The 22,033-nt window shown below is 35.2% G+C and overlaps 1 long non-coding RNA gene across 1 annotated transcript in view; it reads right to left on the bottom strand.

Moving 5' to 3' along the window:
- The window catches only part of LOC109613109 (uncharacterized), a 72,128-nt gene extending 59,599 nt beyond the window's left edge, over positions 1-12,529 (bottom strand). Inside the window, exon 1 of the long non-coding RNA XR_002194800.2 lies at positions 11,240-12,529. This is a non-coding gene — a long non-coding RNA (uncharacterized LOC109613109). The remainder of the gene's footprint in view (positions 1-11,239) is intronic.
- Between the last annotated feature and the right edge of the window lie 9,504 nt (positions 12,530-22,033).

Here is a 22,033-nt window from a genome sequence, read left to right as displayed (position 1 = left end):
CAGCTGCGCTAAGTAATGGAAATTTTCGTTTCATTCAATGTTGGGTTTTTTTTTGCCCCAAGTTTCGGTTTACGGTTTCTTATTTCCGGTATAGTTTGTTTCTTTTTCTACTTTTACTTCTTCGTCTTCTTCTTCCTCTATTGTCCTGGGTCGATGATAAAAATGGCTTGCTGAGGCACGGTAGGGTGCTGCTTTACCTCTTTTGCCATTTTTTATGTGTTTCGTTCTTTTTTGTTGTAGTTATTGTGTTTTTGGGTTTATTTCCATCGACGTCTTTATTGCTTTTAACGCCATTTGTGGTATCAGTTAAACGCCGCTGTTGTTGTTGTTGTCTGCTGTTTGCCATGGGAGAGGTGGCGCACCCAAGAATATTCTGTTTATTTATTTTTCAAAGGATACATATTTTTGTTTTCTATATTAAATTACTTACTTCCATTAACAACAACAACAACACCACCACCAGCAACAACAAATAATTAAAATGAAAGAAAACGATTTCCTTCCATTTGCCATTCACCGCAAGCAATACCACAATTTTTAAAGCATACTTTGCGGGTGACTTAATTACAAATGCGTTATACAATTTGTTGTTGTTGAGAGAGCAATGGTATTCTTTCAGTTTTTATTTAATTAAATGGTTCTATCAATTGGACATGTACAGGGAATAAATTCGTTATTAAATTTCAATTTGATGTCGCCGTTAAATTTCGAACTAGTCTTCTAGTCATATCGACCTAAAAATGCAGCATTGCTAGGCAGCAATTCTCAGCAGGATAATGTGTCAAGTACTTTTATAACACTAATAAATCGTATCTGACGTTATATTTGGGATATTCCAAAACCTTAATCTACATTTAATCAAAATATCCAACTTCAAGAACTTATGATGGGGAATGCGGCAGGGATCTTGAAAATACCCAAAGTCGGCCAGATCTGCTATGTAGAGCAATCTATATGCATAAAAGCATAGTGAAATAACTGACTGACTGAGAATCAATGACCAGACGAAACGGGAGAGAGAATCTTGAAATTTTGCACTGGGTTACATCTTAGTGAGTGATATGGTTGTTTTTTTTATTGTAAACTCGCACCAAAAGGGTACAAAAGGGATCACAGTTGGTGTCTAGGATGGTTAGATATAGATTATTTTGGATATGCGTACTAAATGTTACTAAATTTGTTATTGGGTGAAAGGAGAGAGGAAATTTAATTAAATAAATTAAATTTAAGAGGTTACTGTTGGTTTCTAGGGTTCACATATGGAGACATTAAAATAGTTTGAATACAACAAGTAAAAAAACTTTAAGTTCGGCCGGGCTGAACTTTAAATACCCTCCACTATTTGGCATAAATTTAACAATTTTCTTGAAACAAGTGTTTTTCGAGTTTGTTATATTTATTTTAATCTTCCAATATTTCGAAATTCAATGAATTTCATCTTCAGGGAAATAGTCCTACAATAAAAAATAAACAAAGTACGACTTATTAACTATATCACAGTTTTTTCTAATACTAACAGGTATATTAACACAGAACAAAGATCGCTTACATGTGTATAAATACTAAATTGAATTTTTATAAATAAAAATATAAAAAAAATATAAAAAGGTTGAATAAAAAGGAAAAACTTTAACAATTTTCAAAAAAAAAAAAATAATAAAATCCGTTAAAAATTCTGTTACAATCTTAAAAATACCGAACGTGGATCTGCATAGGCAACTTTTGTCACAAGCTATTACAATATTCAATGCGAAACTTGAAAAAAATGTTTATAATGTAGCAAAAATCATCAAAATACCGAATATGGGGAGGTACCATGGGGGTTATAAAACATGGACCTGCGCAGACAATTTTCTATCATAGAACTTCAAATACAAAATTTGAAACAATTCTGGTAAATAATGTCGCTAAAATCATCAAAATACCGAATATCGGGGGTACCGTTATATGGGGGGCTATACTAAGACGTGGACCTGCGCAGACTATTTTCTGACATAGGCTTTAGTATCCATTACGAACTTCAAACACTAAATTTTAAATAGTTCCGGTAAATAATGTCTGAATAATGTATCGTTATATGGGGGCTATACGAAGAAGTGGACATACATGGCCCATTTTATGTGTTATGTTGTAGTATCTATTACGAACTTCAAATACCAAATTTGAAACAATTACGGTAAATAATGTCGCTAAAATCATCAAAATACCGAATATCTGGAGGTAACGTTATATGGGGGCTTTACGAAGATGTGGACCTACATGGCCCATTTTCAATACCAAAAGTTCTGCAGACATAATACATATTTGAGTAAAATTTTATCAACGTACTTCATTTCGTTCGGAAGCTAGAGTGATTTCCACAGACGGATAGACGGACGGACATTGATAAATCGACATAGAATTTGATGCTGATCAAGAATATATATACTTTGTGGGGTCTAAAATGTATATTTCGAGGTGTTACAAACGGAATGACAAACTTAATATACCCTTCATACTATGGTGGAGGGTATGGAGCCCATTGTGCTATGGTTTTACTTATATCTTTCTCGGTAAACTTCAAAATTAACGATTTTTAAGAAATTAAGAAAAATTATTTTTCCGAAAAAGGTAGAACTTCAATAATATATAAAACATTGTAAATCTGAAAATTTTTACGATGCCCGAAGTTTTGATTAAACAATTTTATCAAACTGAAAAAAAAATTGTGCATTCTGAGTACTAAAAAGGCGTAACACGAACTGTTGAAACATATCTAAAATTTAAAAGTGGATTTTCTTTGATGGACTCTTGATAGTTTCGATACGATTTCTTAAGTCGATTTTTATTTGCACTAGAACTCAAGATGTTTAGAACACCGCCATGAAGTGAACTTACACATGGAATTTTCTGCAGCTAGGATTTGGGTGGAATTTCAGCTGATTCGTTTGAGATTTTATTCTAAAAATAACGAAAATCGTGAGGAGCCATTTTATAAGCTCTATGGCGAAACGTAGGACTTTTTAATACCAATCATAGCTACTTACAAATCAATTACAGTGCCATTATTTTCACTATGGCATGCCACCTGAAATAGGTAGTTATTATTTGAAGACTAGTATCCTGTTCCTCTAATGAAAATTATCACAATAATTTCAGGAAATTTTGAATTGATATTCAAAACCACTTTTTTGTTTTGCCTTCTGCCATAATTGAACTCGCAACCTTATGATTTGTAGTATGTCATTCATACCCTAAAACGGCATAGGTGATATCATCTGATTTGATTTTTATACCCTCCACTTTGGAAAAGAAGGTATATTAACTTTGTCATTTGTAACATCCCTAAATATTCATTGTAGATCCCATAAAGTATATATATTCATAATCAGCATAAAATTCTAAGTCGATTTAACAATGTCCGCCTATCTGTCTGTTGAAATCACAATACAGCCCACATTATTTGACGTAGACCTTGAAAATTTGGCACAACAATTTGTATTGTGTCTAGTATGGTTGGTATTGAAAATGAGATATATAGGTCCACATTTTGGTATAGATCCCATATAACGGTATCTCCCGATACTCAGTATTTTGATCATTTTTTGCCACATTTCTCCACGGATTTGTCTAGAAATTGGTATTTGTAGGTCATAATAGGTTGTAGCAAAACATTGTATGTATAAGTCCACGTTTTGGTATAGCCCCCATATAACGGTACCCCCCGATATTCGATATTTTTGATAAAAATTGGTATTTGCAGTTCATAATGGGTTCTAGCTCGGTGGCAAAACATTAAATATTTTGTTCCATGTTTTTCTAAAACGCACATATAACTATACCCACCGATATTCGGTATTTTGATAATCCTAGTCACATTTACTCACATAATTGTGTCAAAATTGGTATTTTAGAAGGTTAGATAGATGACCATCCTTGAAGTATAAAATTGTCCATAGAGGTTTCCGTTTTGGTATGGTCCCATATAACGGCCTCACTCACTTTATGGTTTTTTGACAAATTTAACTGCATCATGCAAACGGTCTTGCTGGTATATGAAGTTAAAAGTGAAACACGCTTAAATTCAGATACTTTTATATAAAAACGTTTCCTTTACCTAAAGTTTTTTACTTGTTTTCGATAATAATTGAAGAGAGCAGAAAGATAGCTTTTTACTTATTTTTAAATAACCTATTATTTTACACCGTTAAAACCCCTTTGAATAGTAATACGTCTCATACCTCTTCTTAGTTTTTGCTACATGTATCTAGAGTTTTTTTTTATCAAAAGGCATTTGGGAATATTCATATGTGACGTAAATATATGTTGAATAATTTCTTTCTTTCTATTTTTTTTTTCTTAACATAATTTATTATTCATAGAACCTGCTCCACCGTCCACGGACTTTTCCCAATGGGATTATCAACCACTGAAGTTATAAATTTAAAATCAATAAATTAAAACGAAACGGAAACAAAATGCACACAAACCGCATGATGGTGAAAACATAACATGGTTATTAAATTCCAGGGAATTCTCTTATACTTAGGAAGTATTTCCTTTTTTTGTGATCCATACAATAAATGATTTCTTAAGAAACTAAGAGCAATAGCTTTATAACTTATTCTGCTCATAGAAGATTTGCTGCAACAGTGAAGAGGAATTCATAGTTACTAGAAGTAAAAGTAGCCTTTACAGTTATGTTAAAGTGCTACTACTTAATAAGATCCCTTTTAACTTAAAGACATTTCTGGGAAGTGAAACAAAAAAACTGGGGGTACCCATGTATAGAAGCGAAACTTCATTTTGATTACTAAGAAATTTTGAAAAAAAAAAATGCCAGAATACATGAAGTTAGTAATAGGCAGCAGTCACTCTCAAATAAATTGTACATAGAGAGTGAGATAAAAAAAAAACTACAATAAATTCAAACGCCATAATTTTTACATATTGTTGTTTAAATTTAACTGAGTGAAAGCAAAAAAGTCGGAAATAGCATCACATTTTAGAATAAGTTTAGATTTGTTCGAATTGGTCACCTTTAACACGAATTACGGCCTTCAAACGGCCAATGAAACCGTCACACGCTGCCCGAATGTTGCTCTGCGGTATTTTGGCCCATTCCCGGCGAAGCGCTTGCTTGAGGTGATCGACACTTTGGTATTTTTTAGTGCCAACTTTGCTTTCCAAAATACTCCAGACACAATATTCCAACGGATTGGTATCCCCAGATTTTGGTGGCCATTGTGCGCTGGAAATGAAGCGAGTAACCCCATTTTGTTACCATTCTTGGGTGGCGCGTGCTGAGTGCGATGGTGCTGTTGGAATGTCCAAGGTCTGCGGCCAAAATGTTTGCGTGCCTAAGGCTTTAATATGCCCTCCAGAATACTTTCGCGAAAATATTCGGAATTTATTCTGATACCACGGTCGAAGGTGCAAGTAAACACGATCATTTTGTTCGTTTACAAACTGCTGGATAACGATTTTTTTTTTGTCATCGGAGAAAACCAAATTCGGCAGTTCACCACTTTCGGCCAAGCAAAGCAACTCTTTAGCTCTTTTGAGTCAATTTTCTTTCTGTTGCGGTGTAAGTTCTTGCACTTTTTGGAATTTCAATGGCTTTACCCCGAGCTCATTTTTCAATATTTGCTGTATGGAATATTGCGATATGTTCAGTTCACGAGCCATTTTTCGACAACTGCGACGCGGGTTTCCATTAAGTCGCTTCTTTACTTTTTGAACCATTTCTGAGGGTTTTGCTGTTTGTTTTGTCGTTCACTTCCTTGACGTCGGGCTACGCTACCAGTATCACGATAACGAGCGATGGTACGAGACACAAAAGATTTATTCACATTTAAATGCTGGATTGCTCTAACAATAGCCACTTGTGGTTTCCCAACCAAATATGAGCAAATCACACAATCACGCTAGAATTCCATCACGAATAACTTTTTTCCCGGAAAATTCTCACCAAAATGTTTTTGTACGCTCGTAAACAATCTAATGAGCTGTTACTGGAATAATTTTAAAAGCTGTCGGACGAGTGGCTTATAAAAGACAGCGGTGTGATGTTGGTTGTTTCATGTCACCATGTAAGTCTACACTAATTCGCATTGAACCTGAATTTTCTGAAACGCGGTATTTTAAGTTTGCAATGGAAGGAAAATTGGTAGCGTAGGTCACGATTTAGTGAAGACCAGATGTAAAGGGAACATCCGATATTTTGAGTTTAGTGAAATTTATAAATCTTAATGGAAATTTATCTCTCTGAATAAAAAATTTTCAGTAGGGTGCAATAACTGTATCTCTCAAAAATCGCGGTTTTGATAGTATGCCACAGTTTTGCAACAGATTTGCTCGAAACTTCACATTTTAAGTTCATAATTTATTAGCTAATCAAATTTTGAATCAAATATATATATATATATATATATATATATATATATATATATATATATATATATTTTTTTTTTTTTTTTTTTCAATTGCCCCAAAAACTTCAAAAATAGAATAATATTAATTTTTTCGGCCCCCACAACCTCACTTTTTTTTACCCAAAACACATCGAGTGCAATATTCTATTAACCATAAAATATACTTGGCTATAACTTGCTCTTTCCTCTTGTTCCTCCACCTCCTCCTCCTCTTTGTTACATATTTACATTGTATCCCTAAATCAATTCATCAAGTTATGTTTAAACAGCTACTGCTGAATGTTAGCAGCCAACAAAAAAAGGATATAAATTGCCACGGCCACATTGAGACGAAAGACAAAGTAAGCCAGCTATAAAGCCGAATACTTTGCGAATAAATATACCCCCACTTCAGATCAGAGCCGGAGGAGGATGGGCTCAAGAGTTTTGTAGATTTTTGTCAAAATGTGCGTGGGCGTCAAACTCGAGAAGCATCTGGAAAAGATTCACATAATACGACTCCCTTGGCATCAAAACGCATAGCAGCCCAGAGGTATGTAACAAAGAGAGTCTGCCTGTGTGCGTGTGTGAGTGAGTGAGTGTATAATAAATTACAAAGTTTTAGCAATATAACTGTAACAAAAGGCGAGAATATTAATCGTCATTTAATGGCGAAGACAAAGAAAAGCGTTAACATTCAACCTTCGAAGGAGCAACTGCTGCCTGGCTGACCAACAAACCGTAAGAAAGACTCCCACGACCAACTGAACGACAATAACAACTACAACAGGATAGAGGAAGAACCTTGGTGGTCAGAAAATTTACAATTTTTCAATGTCATCACCGGACGAACAATGGGCCACAATTTACTAACCACAAGGATATTTTTACTTTCCATTGTTATGTCGTTGTTGCTGCTGTTGTTGTTGTTGTTAGTATTGCTAACTATCATTAGTTGCTGTTGATGTTGTTGTTTTTTGCGGTTGACTAGCCAGCAAACAACAATAAAGCCAGGCAAAACAATGGTCGATTCGTTTTTTTATCCTCCCAGTCCCAGTGGTTAATTTAAAATTTCAAGGATTTCGAGCCATGGCTTTGGTTCATAGGCCTACAAAAACAACAAATATTGCAAAATTTATTGCAACTATGAACAAACAAAAAATACTAAAAACAATAGTCCAATTATCCAAAACAATGAATAGAAGAATTGAATAAGCGGCAATAATTCCAGACAACACTAATACCTGTCTATGAATGATTTTGTTACTTAGTTTAAGAACGGAAAAGGGGAAACGGGCTAATAATGGCCAGATCGATTTCTATGAGTTGCCAGTAAGGAAAGGAAAACAGGCGGACGGAGCTGACTAATATATATATTCTGCATATTTTTGAAAAGCTCGCCGTAAGATACAGGTTGAGATGAAAAAACTGCGACCAACTTCAGACTGCTGTCTAAGCCACTCGTCCGACAGATGTTAAAATTATTCCAGTGATAGCTCATTACATTGTTTACAAGCGTACAAAGCATTTTGGTGAGAATTTTCGAGAAAAAAATTATTCGCGATGGAATTCAAGCGTGATAGTGTGATTTATAAATATTCGGCTGGAAAACCACAAGAGGCTATCGTTAGAGCACTCCAGCATTTAAATGTGAATAAATCTTTTGTGCCTCGTACCATCGCTCGTTACCGTGATACTGGTAGCGTAGCCCGACGTCAAGGAAGTGGACAGAAGAAAACAGCAACATCAGCAGAAATGGTTCTAAAAGTAAAGTAGCGACCTGATCGAAATCCGCGTCGGAGTGGATGAAAAATGGCTCGCAATATTCCATTCGGCAAATATTGAAAAATGAGCTCGGGGTAAAGCCATTTAAATTCCAAAAAGTGCAAGAACTTACACCGCAACAGAAAGAAAATAGACTCAAAAGAGCTAAAGAGTTGTTTCGTTTGGCCGAAAGTGGTGAACTGCCGAATTTGGCTTTCTCCCATGAGAAAACATTCGTTGTCCAGCAGTTTGTAAATAAACAAAATGATCGTGTTTACTTGCCAAAGAGGTCAGCTGAAAATGTGCTCCTTCTGTTGGCCACAAGAACTCAAGTGCCGGCCATGGTGGTGGTGTGAGCCGCCATAACAGCCGATGGTCGCTCTCCGCTCGTATTAATCGACCATGGCATCAAAATAAATGCCGAATATTTTCGCGAAAATATTCTGGAGGGTGTATTAAAGCCTTGGGCACGCAAACAGTTGGTCCGCAGACCTTGGACATTACAACGGACTCAGCACCATCACACCCAGCACGCGACACCATAGATGGGTTACAAAATGAGGTTCCTCACTTTGTTTCCAGTGCACAATGTGCACCAAAATCTCCGAATACCAATCCTGTGTACCATTGTGTCTGGAGTATTTTAGGAAAGCAAGGTTGGCACTAAAAAATACCAAAGTATCGATCACCTCAAACAAGCGCTTCGCCGGAAATGAGCCAAAATACCGCAGAGCAAAATTCGGGCAGCGTGTGACGGTTTCTTTGGCCTTTTGAAGGACATAATTCGTGTCAAAGGTGACCAATTCGAACAAATCTAAACTTATTCTAAAACTTGATGATATTTTCGACATTTTTTGCTTTCATTCAATAAAATTTAAAACAAAAAACAAGTTAAAAAGCAGTAAGTTCGGCCGGGCCGAACTTTGAATACCCTCCACCATTTGGAACGAATTTGGAAAATTAAAAAAAAATAAAATCCTTAAAAAATTCTGTTAAATTTTAAAAATACCGAATATTGCCGTTATTATGGGTTGGACCTATAGGGCATTGTTTGCCATTAGCCATTACCATATTCAAATTCGAAACTTGAAATAAACGGTGAATAATGTAGCTAAAATCATCAAAATATCGTATATACGGAGGTACCATTATATCGGAGCTGTGCGAAGACCTGGACCAGCATAGACAATTTTCTGTCACAGGCTATATCATCCATTACTAACGTCAAATACGATGTCTCAAACAATTTCGGTGGGTATTGCACTTAAACTCGTCAAAATACTGAATAATATATAGGGAGGTACAGATATATGGGGACCATACGAAGACCTGGACCAGCATAGACATTTTTCTGTCACAGACTGTAGTTCTCATTACGAACTCTAAATACGTAATTTGAAACAATTCCGGTGAATAATAGCGCTAAAATCATCAAAATACCGAATTTTGGGAGGTACCGTTATTTGGGGGCTATACGAAGACGTGGACCTGCCCAGATAATTTTCTGTCATATGCTGTAGTATCCATTTCAAACTTCAAATACCAAAGTTGAAACAATTCCGGTGAATAATGTCGCTAAAATTATCAAAATACCAAATATAGGGATATACCGTTATATGGGGGCTATATAATAACTTGGACCTACATGGCCCATTTACGAAATTAACCTGCCTACTGGCAAAATATAAATGTGTGCAAATTTTAGCCTTCTATCTCAATTTGTTCGAAAGATTACAACAGACAGACAGACAGCTAAATCAACTTAGAATTTTACGCTGATCAAGAATATATATACTTTGTTGGGTCTGACATGAGTATTTCGAGGAGTTACAAACGGCATGACAAAGTTAATATACCCTCCATAGTATGGTGGAGGGTATAAAAATATAAATATTATGGCTTTTGTCTTTGTTTCAGTTTTTTTATCTCACCGTGTATGTGTGAGAGGTAACAGAAGAAATGGTTCGATCTGTACCATCTTCATAACAGATATTGAGATGTACCAAGTTTGAATGGAATCGGGTGTTATTTTCGCATTTTATGGGATTCAGGAATATTCAAAATTTTGTGGGGGATGTACCAAAAGGAGAGGACCGATATATTCCATCTTCACACCAGAATGGGTTAATAGAAATATGGTAAGAAAATCGGACTCTTACATCACATTTTACGGAGTGGGCCGATATTGCCCATCTCGGAACTTGTTCAAGTTTGACAATAATATTACGATGTACCAAGTTTGGACCAAATGGGATACTCCCTTCGAGAGTTATAGTGCGCACCAGCCAGACAGATGGACGGACGGGCGGACGGACATCGCTAGATCGACTCCAAATGTTCTGAAACGGATATGATCCAAAAAGACCTAGGCCGTATCAAATGATGTATACCCTCTGTAGCCATGTATATCTCTCATAACTTTCGATAGTTGGTATATCTAACTATTTCTCTCAACCAGACATCTGATGTAAATATGGAATTTATCGGCTCAATCCTTGTCGTAACAGAACTAAGTGAAATTAGGCTCCTGTGACTTATTTCTTTCTAAATGTCAATACTTTTACTGAAATAACAATTTTATTTTTTAAGTAATAAGAGGATGCCTGGGGAAAAATACTTTCTAGGAGAAAAAACGTAAATTAAGACATAAATAAAGACTTTCTTAAGATATAAAAATATTCAAAATTTATTCTGAATAAATCTTTTTGTTGACATTCTTGGCATGACATATATCATCCCCATTGTAAGAAATTTTCTAATTCTTTTTTTCAGACAGGATAAAGCACAATCTTATTCTTTAAGATTCCTCTAATGACCCTTCTTTTCCATTTTTACTATGCATGTACCACTTGCACGTTTTCTCTCAATCTTCTGTTTTTTAGTTAAAATTCGCAAGTCGATACGGTCGGCAAGTTAACTTACAAGTTTTGACACACACCACCAAAAAAAGGTCAAAATCCTTAGAATGTGACTTTGGTGGCTTGCCGATAGCTAGTTAAGCAGCCTGTCACCACCTCCCAACATCGATAAAGAGTGAATACAAATGCAAAACAATTGGAAAATAAATCAAGTAAAGAACTTACATTGTTTAGTAGAGTCGTGCTAAGCGCCGTAGAAAGTATCCAAATTCAGGTGGTTGAGTTGCGTTTTATTCTGGCCTTAGCTGGGTTGATTTAACGATTGGATTCCTCCTCTTGAATTTACGTGAAAAAATCTTCAATATTTTTCAAGATTATTACTTTTTCACAGCGATATTCTCTTTCCTTTTGAAGATGATGGAGAATGGAAATAAAATATAATTTTTTTTCACAGAAATTCCCTTGACAAATTCACGATAAGAATCACTTATTTTCTCGCCGAATTTTGGGCTTTTCAGCAATAATTGACAAATTTCTTTCAAAACTCAATTCTCAATTTTCTTTCTTTTTGAATTTTGGTTTTCCGAAATGCAAAGGTATTTGTCTCCAAAAATTGACACCCAAATTTTGACTTTGAAATTTTAAACGAAATGTCGATTGCTCGGTCGGTCGGTTGGTCGGTCGGACGATTGCTAGTTTCTCGTTAGCTTAATTCCTGCCGTTTGCATATGTTCGCGTATACCGTTATTTGAAAACTGTGCAAATGTTGTAGTTGTTTTCCACGTCAAAACTGTTTGTTGCAATAGTTGTTGTTGTTGTTGTTTCCTAACAGCTGTAAATGTTTGATAATTGACACTTAAAGGATTTCAAGAGCTTGCGCATCTCTGGGCCTCTCATTCAACTCAACATTGACAAGCGATTTTCGTGGCGAATGGTGAGTAAGAGAGCGAATGACAAAGCATTTGTGATGGCTTAATGGAAAGAAAACAAAAACCAAGAACACGCGCACTTAATACCCGATGAAGAGACTGAAAGCGAGAGAGGGAGAGAGCGCGAGTGATGGGCAAAACCAGAATAGCGTCACACAATGACAATTTCAAGAAATTTTTGCATGAACACAATTCAAAAAATAAGACACACACGAAAAAAATCAGCACGGATTTATGTAACAATTTTTTTCTGTTGTGCTTTTTGATGGTTTTCGATTGATTTTTCGGTCTTTTTTTGTTGTCTACACCACACTAAAGAAATTCCAACTGCACAAGCCACGAGTATTGATTTTCTCCCCTATTCTTATTTAAAGAGCTCTAATGAAATTTTCATAAAGAAAATCTTACGTATCTTGGCCGAATTGGGATTTAACTTCTTTAGCCTTTTTTTATATCTTCGTTGGACAACAATTACTTAAACAATTCAATGCTTCTTCTTGTTTTCAGATTTGTTTTAGAATTTTTCTTGATTTAAACGCGTATTTCGTTCTCCTGTTTAAGTTTAACAACTGCTAACCTCAACTGTCACAGACAGACTGTCAGATCGAATGTGTGTGCAACGGTAACTTTTTATTTCCACAATTGTCAACATCCCAACAACGGCAGTATCGAATATTCACTCTCTGTTTACAAACACAAATTGACATTGGCACCAAACGTCGTATACATCACTGTCAATTTCGCTCTCTCTCTCGCACTCCTAAGTTTTTGTTTTGTGTTATTTTCCTTTACCAAACATTAATGTTAGTTATGTTTACAGAGTCCGTTATTTTCCTTTTTCTGTCCGAGTAGGCATGTTTTCCATCACACTGTTATTGACATAGGCTTCTCTTGGTGATGTTTATCGATGATAAAACATAATGATTTGTTTTGAATATACACATATTTTATGTGGTGCGTGTGTGTGTGTGCTTTTGTTTATAGGTTTGTTGAGAGTAAATTGGGAACTCTAAATTGAGGTAATCCGTCAATGATTATCTTTTACTTGCATTAATCTGGATTATTCCTGAAATTGTGGTCATCTTTGAAAGGAATGGATATTGTCATATGATAAACAATAGGACAATGTAACACAGGCGTAGTAGATTTCATTAAAAATATGAGATTGTCTCATTAGCTCCATTGTTTCATAATGGTGTGACTCTCTAAGACTAGAATTCATACTTCGAACTAGTATAGCACGACTTTTTACCTTTCGACATAAGAAAAGTTACAGAATCGAGTTGTACCGTTACTTGAGCAAGGCTGAGTTCATCCTTCAAGCCTTCTAATCACACGCATTATATCAAAATAACCAGTGTCCGTTGTTATACCCTCCACCATACTAAGGAGATTGTATTAAGTTTTTCATTCCGTTTGTAACTATCCGATATATATTGATTGTCTATTTAGCGATGTTCATCCTTCTGTCCGTCTCGCTCTAGCTTCAGAACGAAATAAAGAATGTTAAAAAAAACTTTACTCAGATGTGTGTTAGGTCTACAAGACTTTTGGTATTGAAAATGGGCTATATGGGTCCACGTTTTGGTATATCTCCCATGTAACTATACCGACAGATTTAAGTGTTTTCGAGTGTTTTAGTCACAAGTTTAAACGGAATTTGCTGTGAGTATGTGTTCTATATCCTTTCATAGAAGTGTCAATGCAGGTCTAAATTTTGATACAGTCGCCATAGTCGTACCTGCAGACATTCAGTATTTTTTTAATAATATGTGTCACACTGTTCAAAGAAAATATTTCAAATTTGGCATTAGATGTTCCTACTGAGTACTACAGCGTATAATCCCCATATCATGGTACCTCCCCATGTTCGGTATTTTGATGATTTTAGCGACATTATCTACCGAAATTGTTTCAGACATCCTATTGTAAGTTTGTAATGGATATGACAGCCTGTGACAGAAAATTGACAGATATCCACATCTAGGCCTCAATATAACATCAACTCCCTGTTGAGAGTTCAAACATGGCACATGGTTATATTATTATCAAACTCAGATCAAGTTCGGATATGGGCAATATTGGTTTACTCCTTCTTGTATCTCCCCCACAAAAGTCAAAATTTTCACAGAAGAGAATTAACCTTACAGAACAAGAAAAGATCGCCCAATTTTGAGAAAACTTTAAAAGTCCTAATGTTTATTAATGTTAGGTCAGGTGCGAAAATGGAATACATCGGCCCACTCCATCAAATACCTTCCCCACAAAGGGTCAAATTTAGAATAATTATAACTCTTATAAAATGTGAACTAAGAGTCCGTTTCGCACATCTCAACATTTTTATCAAAACAAAACGTAGTGTAGAGATGGGATACCTCCCCCACAGAGGGTCAACATCTCTTATAAAATGTGAAATAAGAGTCCCATGGTTTTCAAGTTAAACACATCCCAATAAACGGACGTATAAAACGGGCCACTCCTTCTAGTATCTACTCTACAATGGTTCGAAAATTGACTAACCATTTCGCTCATAAACTAAGAAATCAGCAACCGATTATTTTCAAATGTCGCACATCCTAATATTTCTAACAACTCAAAATTTAGTAGGGAGATGGATCCGCCTACTTCTTCTGGTACCTCCTAACAAAAGGCTCAACATTTGAATAATTATAACTGCCATTAAATGCAAATCTCAATATTTTATCCAACACAAAAACTGGTATGAAATACAGGGTGAGATAAAAAAAACTGCAACAAAGTCAAACGCCATAATTTTTACATTTCTTTTTAATTTTTTTTTTAATGAAAGCAAACAATTTTGGAAATAACATCAAATTTTAGAATAAGTTTAAATTTTTTCTAATTGGTCACCTTTGGCACGAATTATGGCCTTCAAACGGCCAATGCAACCGTCACTCGCTGCCCAAATGTTGCTCTGCGGTATTTTGGCCCCTTCCCGGCGAATTTTTTAGTGCCAACTTTGCTTTCCAAAATACTCCAGACACAATAGTTCAACGGATTGGTATCCGGTGATTTTGGTGGCCATTGGCCTGGTCGATTAATATGAGCGGAGAGCGACCATCGGCTGTTATGGCGGCCCATACAATCACCGTGACCGGCGCTTGAGTTCTGGTGGCCAACGGAAGGTGCACATTTTAAGCCTACCTCTTTGGCAAGTAAACACGATCATTTTGTTCGTTTACAAACTGTTGGACAACGAATGTTTTCTCATCGGAGAAAACCAAATTCGGCAATTCACCACTTTCGGCCAAGCGAAGCAACTCTTTTGCTCTTTTGAATCTATTTTCTTTCTGTTGCGGTGTACGTTCTTGAACTTATCGAATTTTAATGGCTTTACCCCGAGCTCATTTTTCAATATTTTCCGAATGGAATATTACGATATGTTCAGCTCAAGAGCCATTTTTCGGTCGCTTCTTTAGTTTTCGGACCATTTCTACTGATGTTGCTGTTTTCGTCCGTCCACTTCCTTGACGTCGGACTACACTACCAGTATTACGGTAACGAGCGATGGTACGAGACACAAAAGATTTATTCGCATTTAAATGTTGGAGTGCTCTTACGATAGCCACTTGTGGTTTTCCAGCCAAATATAAAGAAATCACACTATCACGCGTGAATTCCATCACGAATAACTTTTTTCCTGGAAAATTCTCACCAAAATGCTTTGTTCGCTTGTAAACAATATAATGAGTTGTCACTGGAATAATTTTAACAGCTGTCGGACGAGTGGCTTAGAAATGACAGCAGCCTGAAGTTGGTTGCAGTTTTTACATTTCACCCTGTTTATCGGACACTTTTTCTTATACCTCCCTCACAGCTGGTTAAAATTTTCTCTCTCGGAAAATGCGAAATAAGCAGCTGATTTTTTCTAAACTTCGTGCATTTCATTTTTTCTACCAAATCTGGTGTGAAGATTCGCATAAAATTGAAAATAAATGTTTGATGTTTGAAATGCTTGATTTTTATCAATATTAGATGAAGTGGAATACTTCGGTCGACTATATATGGTACCTCACGCATATTTCAACATTTTCCAAAAGTTATCACATTTCTCATAAAATGTGAAGAAAGTCGTCGTAGCATAGTCCAAATGTAGTACATTGTAACATTTATATCAGATTTAGGTCAAATATGAAATGAACAATATGGGCCCACTTCTTCGGAACTTCCCCCATAAAGGTCAACTGTTTGAATAATTTAACGCAAGCCTGGAGAGCACCATCTGTCCGTCTGATACTATTGAACTTGTTTGAACTCAGTTTATGTTAAAATACAAAATTATTTCCGAATTACCGAAATTATTTTTGAATTACCTTATTACCGAAAATAACCAAAACGTATTATCGAAAATAACTAAATCTTCGATTTCTCGAAATATAGTGAGGTTACATGTTTCGCAGTTGAACCCTACTGCGTGTTCTTTTTCAAAACAATATTTGTTGAACACAAAATCACCCTTTCCCTCAAACTACCAAAACACAAATTAAACAATGAAAAGAAAGGACATAAGAAGGTCAGGGAAGACTATATGCTACCCAACAATACTCTAGATATATAACGGAGTCACTTTCTGTAAGAAATATACGTTTGTTTGGAGGCTTTGTGTATGAAACGTACATGTATGAGAGCTAAACCCATGGTAAAATGAAGAAGGTAAAGTCATTTTAAATTTGCATACCCATCTCTGTTTTTTCTTGCCAAAATTGCATTGTATAGAAAACTGGTACCTGTCTCTGATTTGTGTAAATATAATGGATTTATAAATATACATTTCGACAATGAGTTGTCAAATTAATTTACCATCTTAATTTTACCTTGCCTAAACCTTTAGTTACGGACTTTGACCATTTTTGTACCATATACAAAAATTGATTTTAATTTCAAACATTTTATGATGCACGATTCACTTAAATCAATCATAATTTTTGGACATATGCTAATTACAAGATCTTTTAAAATAAAGCCACTTCCAAAATATACTGGCTACTTTGAAAGTTTTGGTCTCTATTTGATAATTTAAAAAATATTGTTTTTTTAAGTTTTGAAAGCTGTCAGCATTTAGTCATATTTCCGCGATTTTTTGTATATATTTGATACGAATATACAGATGGAATGCTCTTTATTCAAATTATATATGTTACAAAGTTGAACTACCTTGAACACTCAGATGCCGAATATTATAGTCATCTTCCTCAATTAAGATATGATTCACCTGCATCTTTTTTTCAACCAAAACGCTAAGACGACTTAAACGTCATCTGCTTGGAGAGAATCTCTAATTAGATCAGACACCATCTCTGTGTCCAAAACTAGTCACATTCCATCCACAACTTCACACCTTCAATGTATGTCAAGAAAAAAATTGTTACTTCGTTCCAGTACTGCAAGAATTAAAAACCTTTTACAACGATAACCGAATTTTTTTAATATCGAAAAAAAATAAGAAACTAGTAGATTCTTGCAGGTTCCAGAACAGAGTATGTGACTCTTTTGTCTGTTACATACAAAAATAAGCCGACGTATATGTGTTGCGAATTCTCGATATAACTCATACGCAACCTATGAAAGCAACAAATATTGAAAAAATTCCAGGTTATGAAAATCTCTCAAATATTATACCCTCCACCATACTATGTAGGGTATATTAACTTTGTCATTCCATTTGTAACTCCTCGAGATACTCCTATCAGACCCAACAAAGTACTATATATATTCTTGATCAGCGTAAAATTCTAAGTCGATTTGGCGATGTTCTTCTGTCTGTCCGTCTGCCTGTTGTAATTACGCTATCTTTCGAACGAATTGAGATAGAAGGCTAAAATTTTGCACACATGTTTATTTTTCCAGTAGGTTAAGTTCGTAAATGGGCCATGTTGGTCCACGTTTTCATATAGCCCCTATATAACGATACCTCCCGATATTCGGTATTTTGATGATCTTAGCGACATTATTAAGCGGAATTGTTTCAAATTTGGTATTTGAAGTTCGAAATGGATACTACAGCCTAAGACAGAAAATCGTCTGTGCAGGCTCACGTCTTCGTATAGCCCCCATATAACGGTACCTCCCGATATTCGGTATTTTGATGATTTTAGCGTTTGTACGAGTTAAGTACAATACCCACCAAAATTGTTTGAGATGTCGTATTTGAAGTTCGTAATGGATGCTACAGCCTGTGACAGAAAATTGTCTATGCTGGCCCAGGTCTTCGCTCAGCTCCGATATAACGGTACCTCCCTATATACGATATTTTGATGATTTTAGCTGCATTATTCACCGTCTATTTCAAGTTTTGAATTTGAATATGGTAATGGCTTATGACAAACAATGCCTATGTAGGTCCATGTCGTGTAGACCCCAATAAAACGGATATATTCGGTATTTTTAAAATTTTAACAGAATTCTTAAGGATTTTATTTTTTGAAAATTTCCAAATTCATTCCAAATAGTGGGAGGTGTTCAAAGTTCGGCCCTGCCGAACTTACTGCTTTTTAACTTGTTTTTTTTTTAATTTTTTCTATAGGTAGGTTTTTGCACCCTATTATCTTGGGGGAAGGACCCGGATGCCCGTATATTTGACCCAAAAAATGCGGGTCCAAGATCCGGTATTGGCTGTACCAATATTGAAAGTATAGATATCATTTGAAAGTGGCCACATTACGGGGTAATTTAAAACGATCAAGCAGTTATAACAAAATTATCTATTTTTTGGACCTACATTTGTAAATTGAAAAAAGGATCCATTATTGGTGTCAATAAATTATTTATTATAATTGAAGTTTACACTCCAACCTTCCCAAAATTTTAAAATTTTTCTTTGATCTTTCCGGGATCCACAGAAACGGGTCTTTAAAACCAGACAATCCGATTCCGTTCAGTTTTTCTAACTTTTACGCTCTTTGAGGGGCTTAAGATTTTCTACTCTGAGTATGTCCAAAACATCATATCAATGTACTGAACATAATCGGCTCATACGGGTTCAAAGACTCATACCCCTGGATTCAAGAAATATAATAAAACATATTGTAGCATTTCGGAAATATTATGGTGTCAACTATAATTTGACATTTGTTTTTCACGCCAAAAAAGGGTTTTCCGGCTTTTGGAGATTTTTAAAAGAAATCAGGCCTAACAAACGAATCATTTTGATTCTTCTTAAGAACTGTTTTAAATAAAACCATCATGTGACCAGTTGTTGGATAAGAGTTTTCATTAGCATTTAACTTATACCTAAAAATCTATCGGTTTAGTAAGTCCGGGTTCAGACTTTCGGTCCATAAGTTTTTTTTTCCGGAATCATGAGATGAATCCCATATCTCATGTAGATGGAATTTATACATAGCGTTGCTCATCTTTCAAAAAATCCACATAAAAAAACACCATCGATGTCAACATCAACAGCCGCAATTGTGACACTACCATGGCGGAATGTAACCTTAAACCATCAATTTTATTTTGGTCTTCTGTCAGCAAGGCAGTGTCGTTACTGTCAATGTAACTGCTCCTTGTTATTGACAGTTTGTTTTTGCCTTTCCATGTTGAGTGTTGTTGGTTGCAGTTGTGTTTGATACGTTTGACAATGTTTTTCCATTCAATGAAACAAAGCCCCAGACCTAAGCTCTCTCTCCTCTAATGTATGCAAAGAGAGGCAGTAGTATCGAAATTGTTGTGTTTTGAAATGTCCTGTCATTCAATTGTCATTTATGTTTACTTTCTTTAGTCTTCTGTTATTGTAGTTGTAATTGTCTCTGCATTTTGTATGTTTCGATTTGTGTGTGTGAGTGCGTGAATGTATGAAATGCCTCAGATACACAACAATGTTATATACAACAAAGAAACCAACTTTTCATCCCATTCATTACTGCTCCCGTCTGACTGACTAACTGACTTCTATTAATTCTTCATTTTCTTCAGGAGCAGAAACACCTGCCTCTTAACACAAACCCTGACGCACACACACCTGATAATGTCCTAAAGGAATTTAATGGTAAAGTCAACAGAAAGCCTTCTCTGAAAATATGCTAATTTCTCAAAATCTCTGAGAGTTAATTAATTATTAATTATACAAAAATTTATAGTTAGCATTTCATTCAAGTGCCATTGTGGGGCACTTCGAATTGAGATTTTTTCTGCCCCTTTATTATTCCCCGAAGTAAAAAATTAACACTCTTAAACCTGTTAAAGATTTTACACTTCATCGTTATGAAAATGAAGCTTAATTGCGATGAAAAATCCTGAAATGGCCAAAAATGTTAATTGCTTTGTAGTCAAGTAATGTTCCACAACGCTTCTGTGAGAACCGTTTACAGTGTATTCTTCTTCGTTTTATAAATTTTTATTTTTAAAGGAAGCAATTGGATTAGTTGAAATCGGAGGGGTAAATAGATTTTTACTATTTTTTATTGCCATAGTATCATATTATGGAAGGCTTAAGTATGAAATCAGATGAAACATATACGTGAGTGCGAGAGCTATGGTTAATTTGGAACTCTCACACAAAATTGTGACAGATAATTGTCTAGATCGGTATAGCTTTTTCGTACATCCCCAATAATGTTACTTCCCAATATTTGGTAAATTCTTAATATTCACTAGCCCTAAAGCATCAATCTTTCAATCAAAAAGGTGCCCCTTTTTGCCTATCAAGTTATATATGGACAATATGACAATTCTCTAAATTTGCATTAAAAATATATATTAATAGAAATTACCCACAGAAAACGAAAAAGAAATCTGCGATATTTTCACAAATGTGTATTTTCTCTGGTGACCGAACATTTTTTATTTAGGCCGGAGGAATATTTTCATCCCAGCAGTGCAGGAATCCAAACTCATTAAAAATTGCAGACTACAACGAAGAAAAATTCACAAAACCATCTGAAGTGATGCGACATTGTAACCGATATGAGTAAACTGTTAGTAATGGTTAAATCAATCTCAAAACCTACATCTATCTTATTGGAAACTACATACTTAATTCCAGAACCTTTAATATTATTATTGTTAACTTCTAGAACCATTTCCGTCTCCGGCAGAATTTGTATTACGTTTTTTTATAATGTAAATGCCATGCTTTGTGTTTTGTATAAAAATTCTGACTGGAAATGTTCTGAAGGGTCTTATAGCCACAAGGCGGTACCCAACAAACTTGCTTTCTTGGCATCTAAAAAAGTAAAAACTATTAAAAAAGCAACTGAATTCCGGCCGGGTCTAACTTTTAATTCTCCCCACCATTCTAAAGGAACTTGAAAAATTTCCAAAAAATTCCATTAGGAACTTTAAATACGAAATTTGAAACAATCCGTGGGAAAATTTGGCTAAAACCATCAAAATACCGAATATGGGGTGGTGCCGTTGACGAAAACCTAGACCACCGGACTTAAACCCCTCACAAACTACAAATACAATTTTTTAGTTAAATTCCTTAACAAAAGATGTGATAAAAAATTACTAAAATATCGAATATTTGGAGATTCCGTTATATAAGGAATATACGAAAACGCGAACCTATATATGCAATGTTCCCCCACCGGAGCTAGACCTTATTAAGACCTACAAATACCACGTTTTAGACAAATCCGTGGAAAAGGAAGGTATATTAAAACTTCTGAATTAGATTAAGTAAACAAGAAGCTGCACATAATTTAATTTGTTCGGGAGATGGTCCCCACATAACTGTACCTCCTGATATTAGGTATTTTGATGATTTGTGTCACACTTTCACCGGAAATTTTTCAAATTTGAATTTCGTAGTGGAGGAAGGAATTTTTATGATTTTAGCAGAATGTTCAACAATTTTTTTCTTTTTGAAAATTTGCAAATTTCTTTCCAAGTAGTGGTTATTGTTTTATAGATTGTGGTTATTTTTTTATTTATCATTAACCACAATCTGTATATTTTTATTTATTGGAAAGGAAATCTCACCCATAGATCCAATAGTAAAGAACCTTTCATGGCTCTGTAAAAGTTCTGAATCATTCTCTATCCACGACCTGTCAGTATTTTGCTTCTGATGAATGTTACTCTCATCCTTGAACACAATGCACTCATGATCTTTTGAGATAAACAT

This window comes from Musca domestica, unplaced genomic scaffold (genome assembly GCF_030504385.1).
Source record: "Musca domestica strain aabys unplaced genomic scaffold, Musca_domestica.polishedcontigs.V.1.1 21, whole genome shotgun sequence".
In the NCBI taxonomy this organism is placed as follows: domain Eukaryota; kingdom Metazoa; phylum Arthropoda; class Insecta; order Diptera; family Muscidae; genus Musca; species Musca domestica.
The sequence above is the reverse complement of the archived record's forward strand: the minus strand, read 5'-3'. Positions and strand labels throughout refer to the sequence as shown.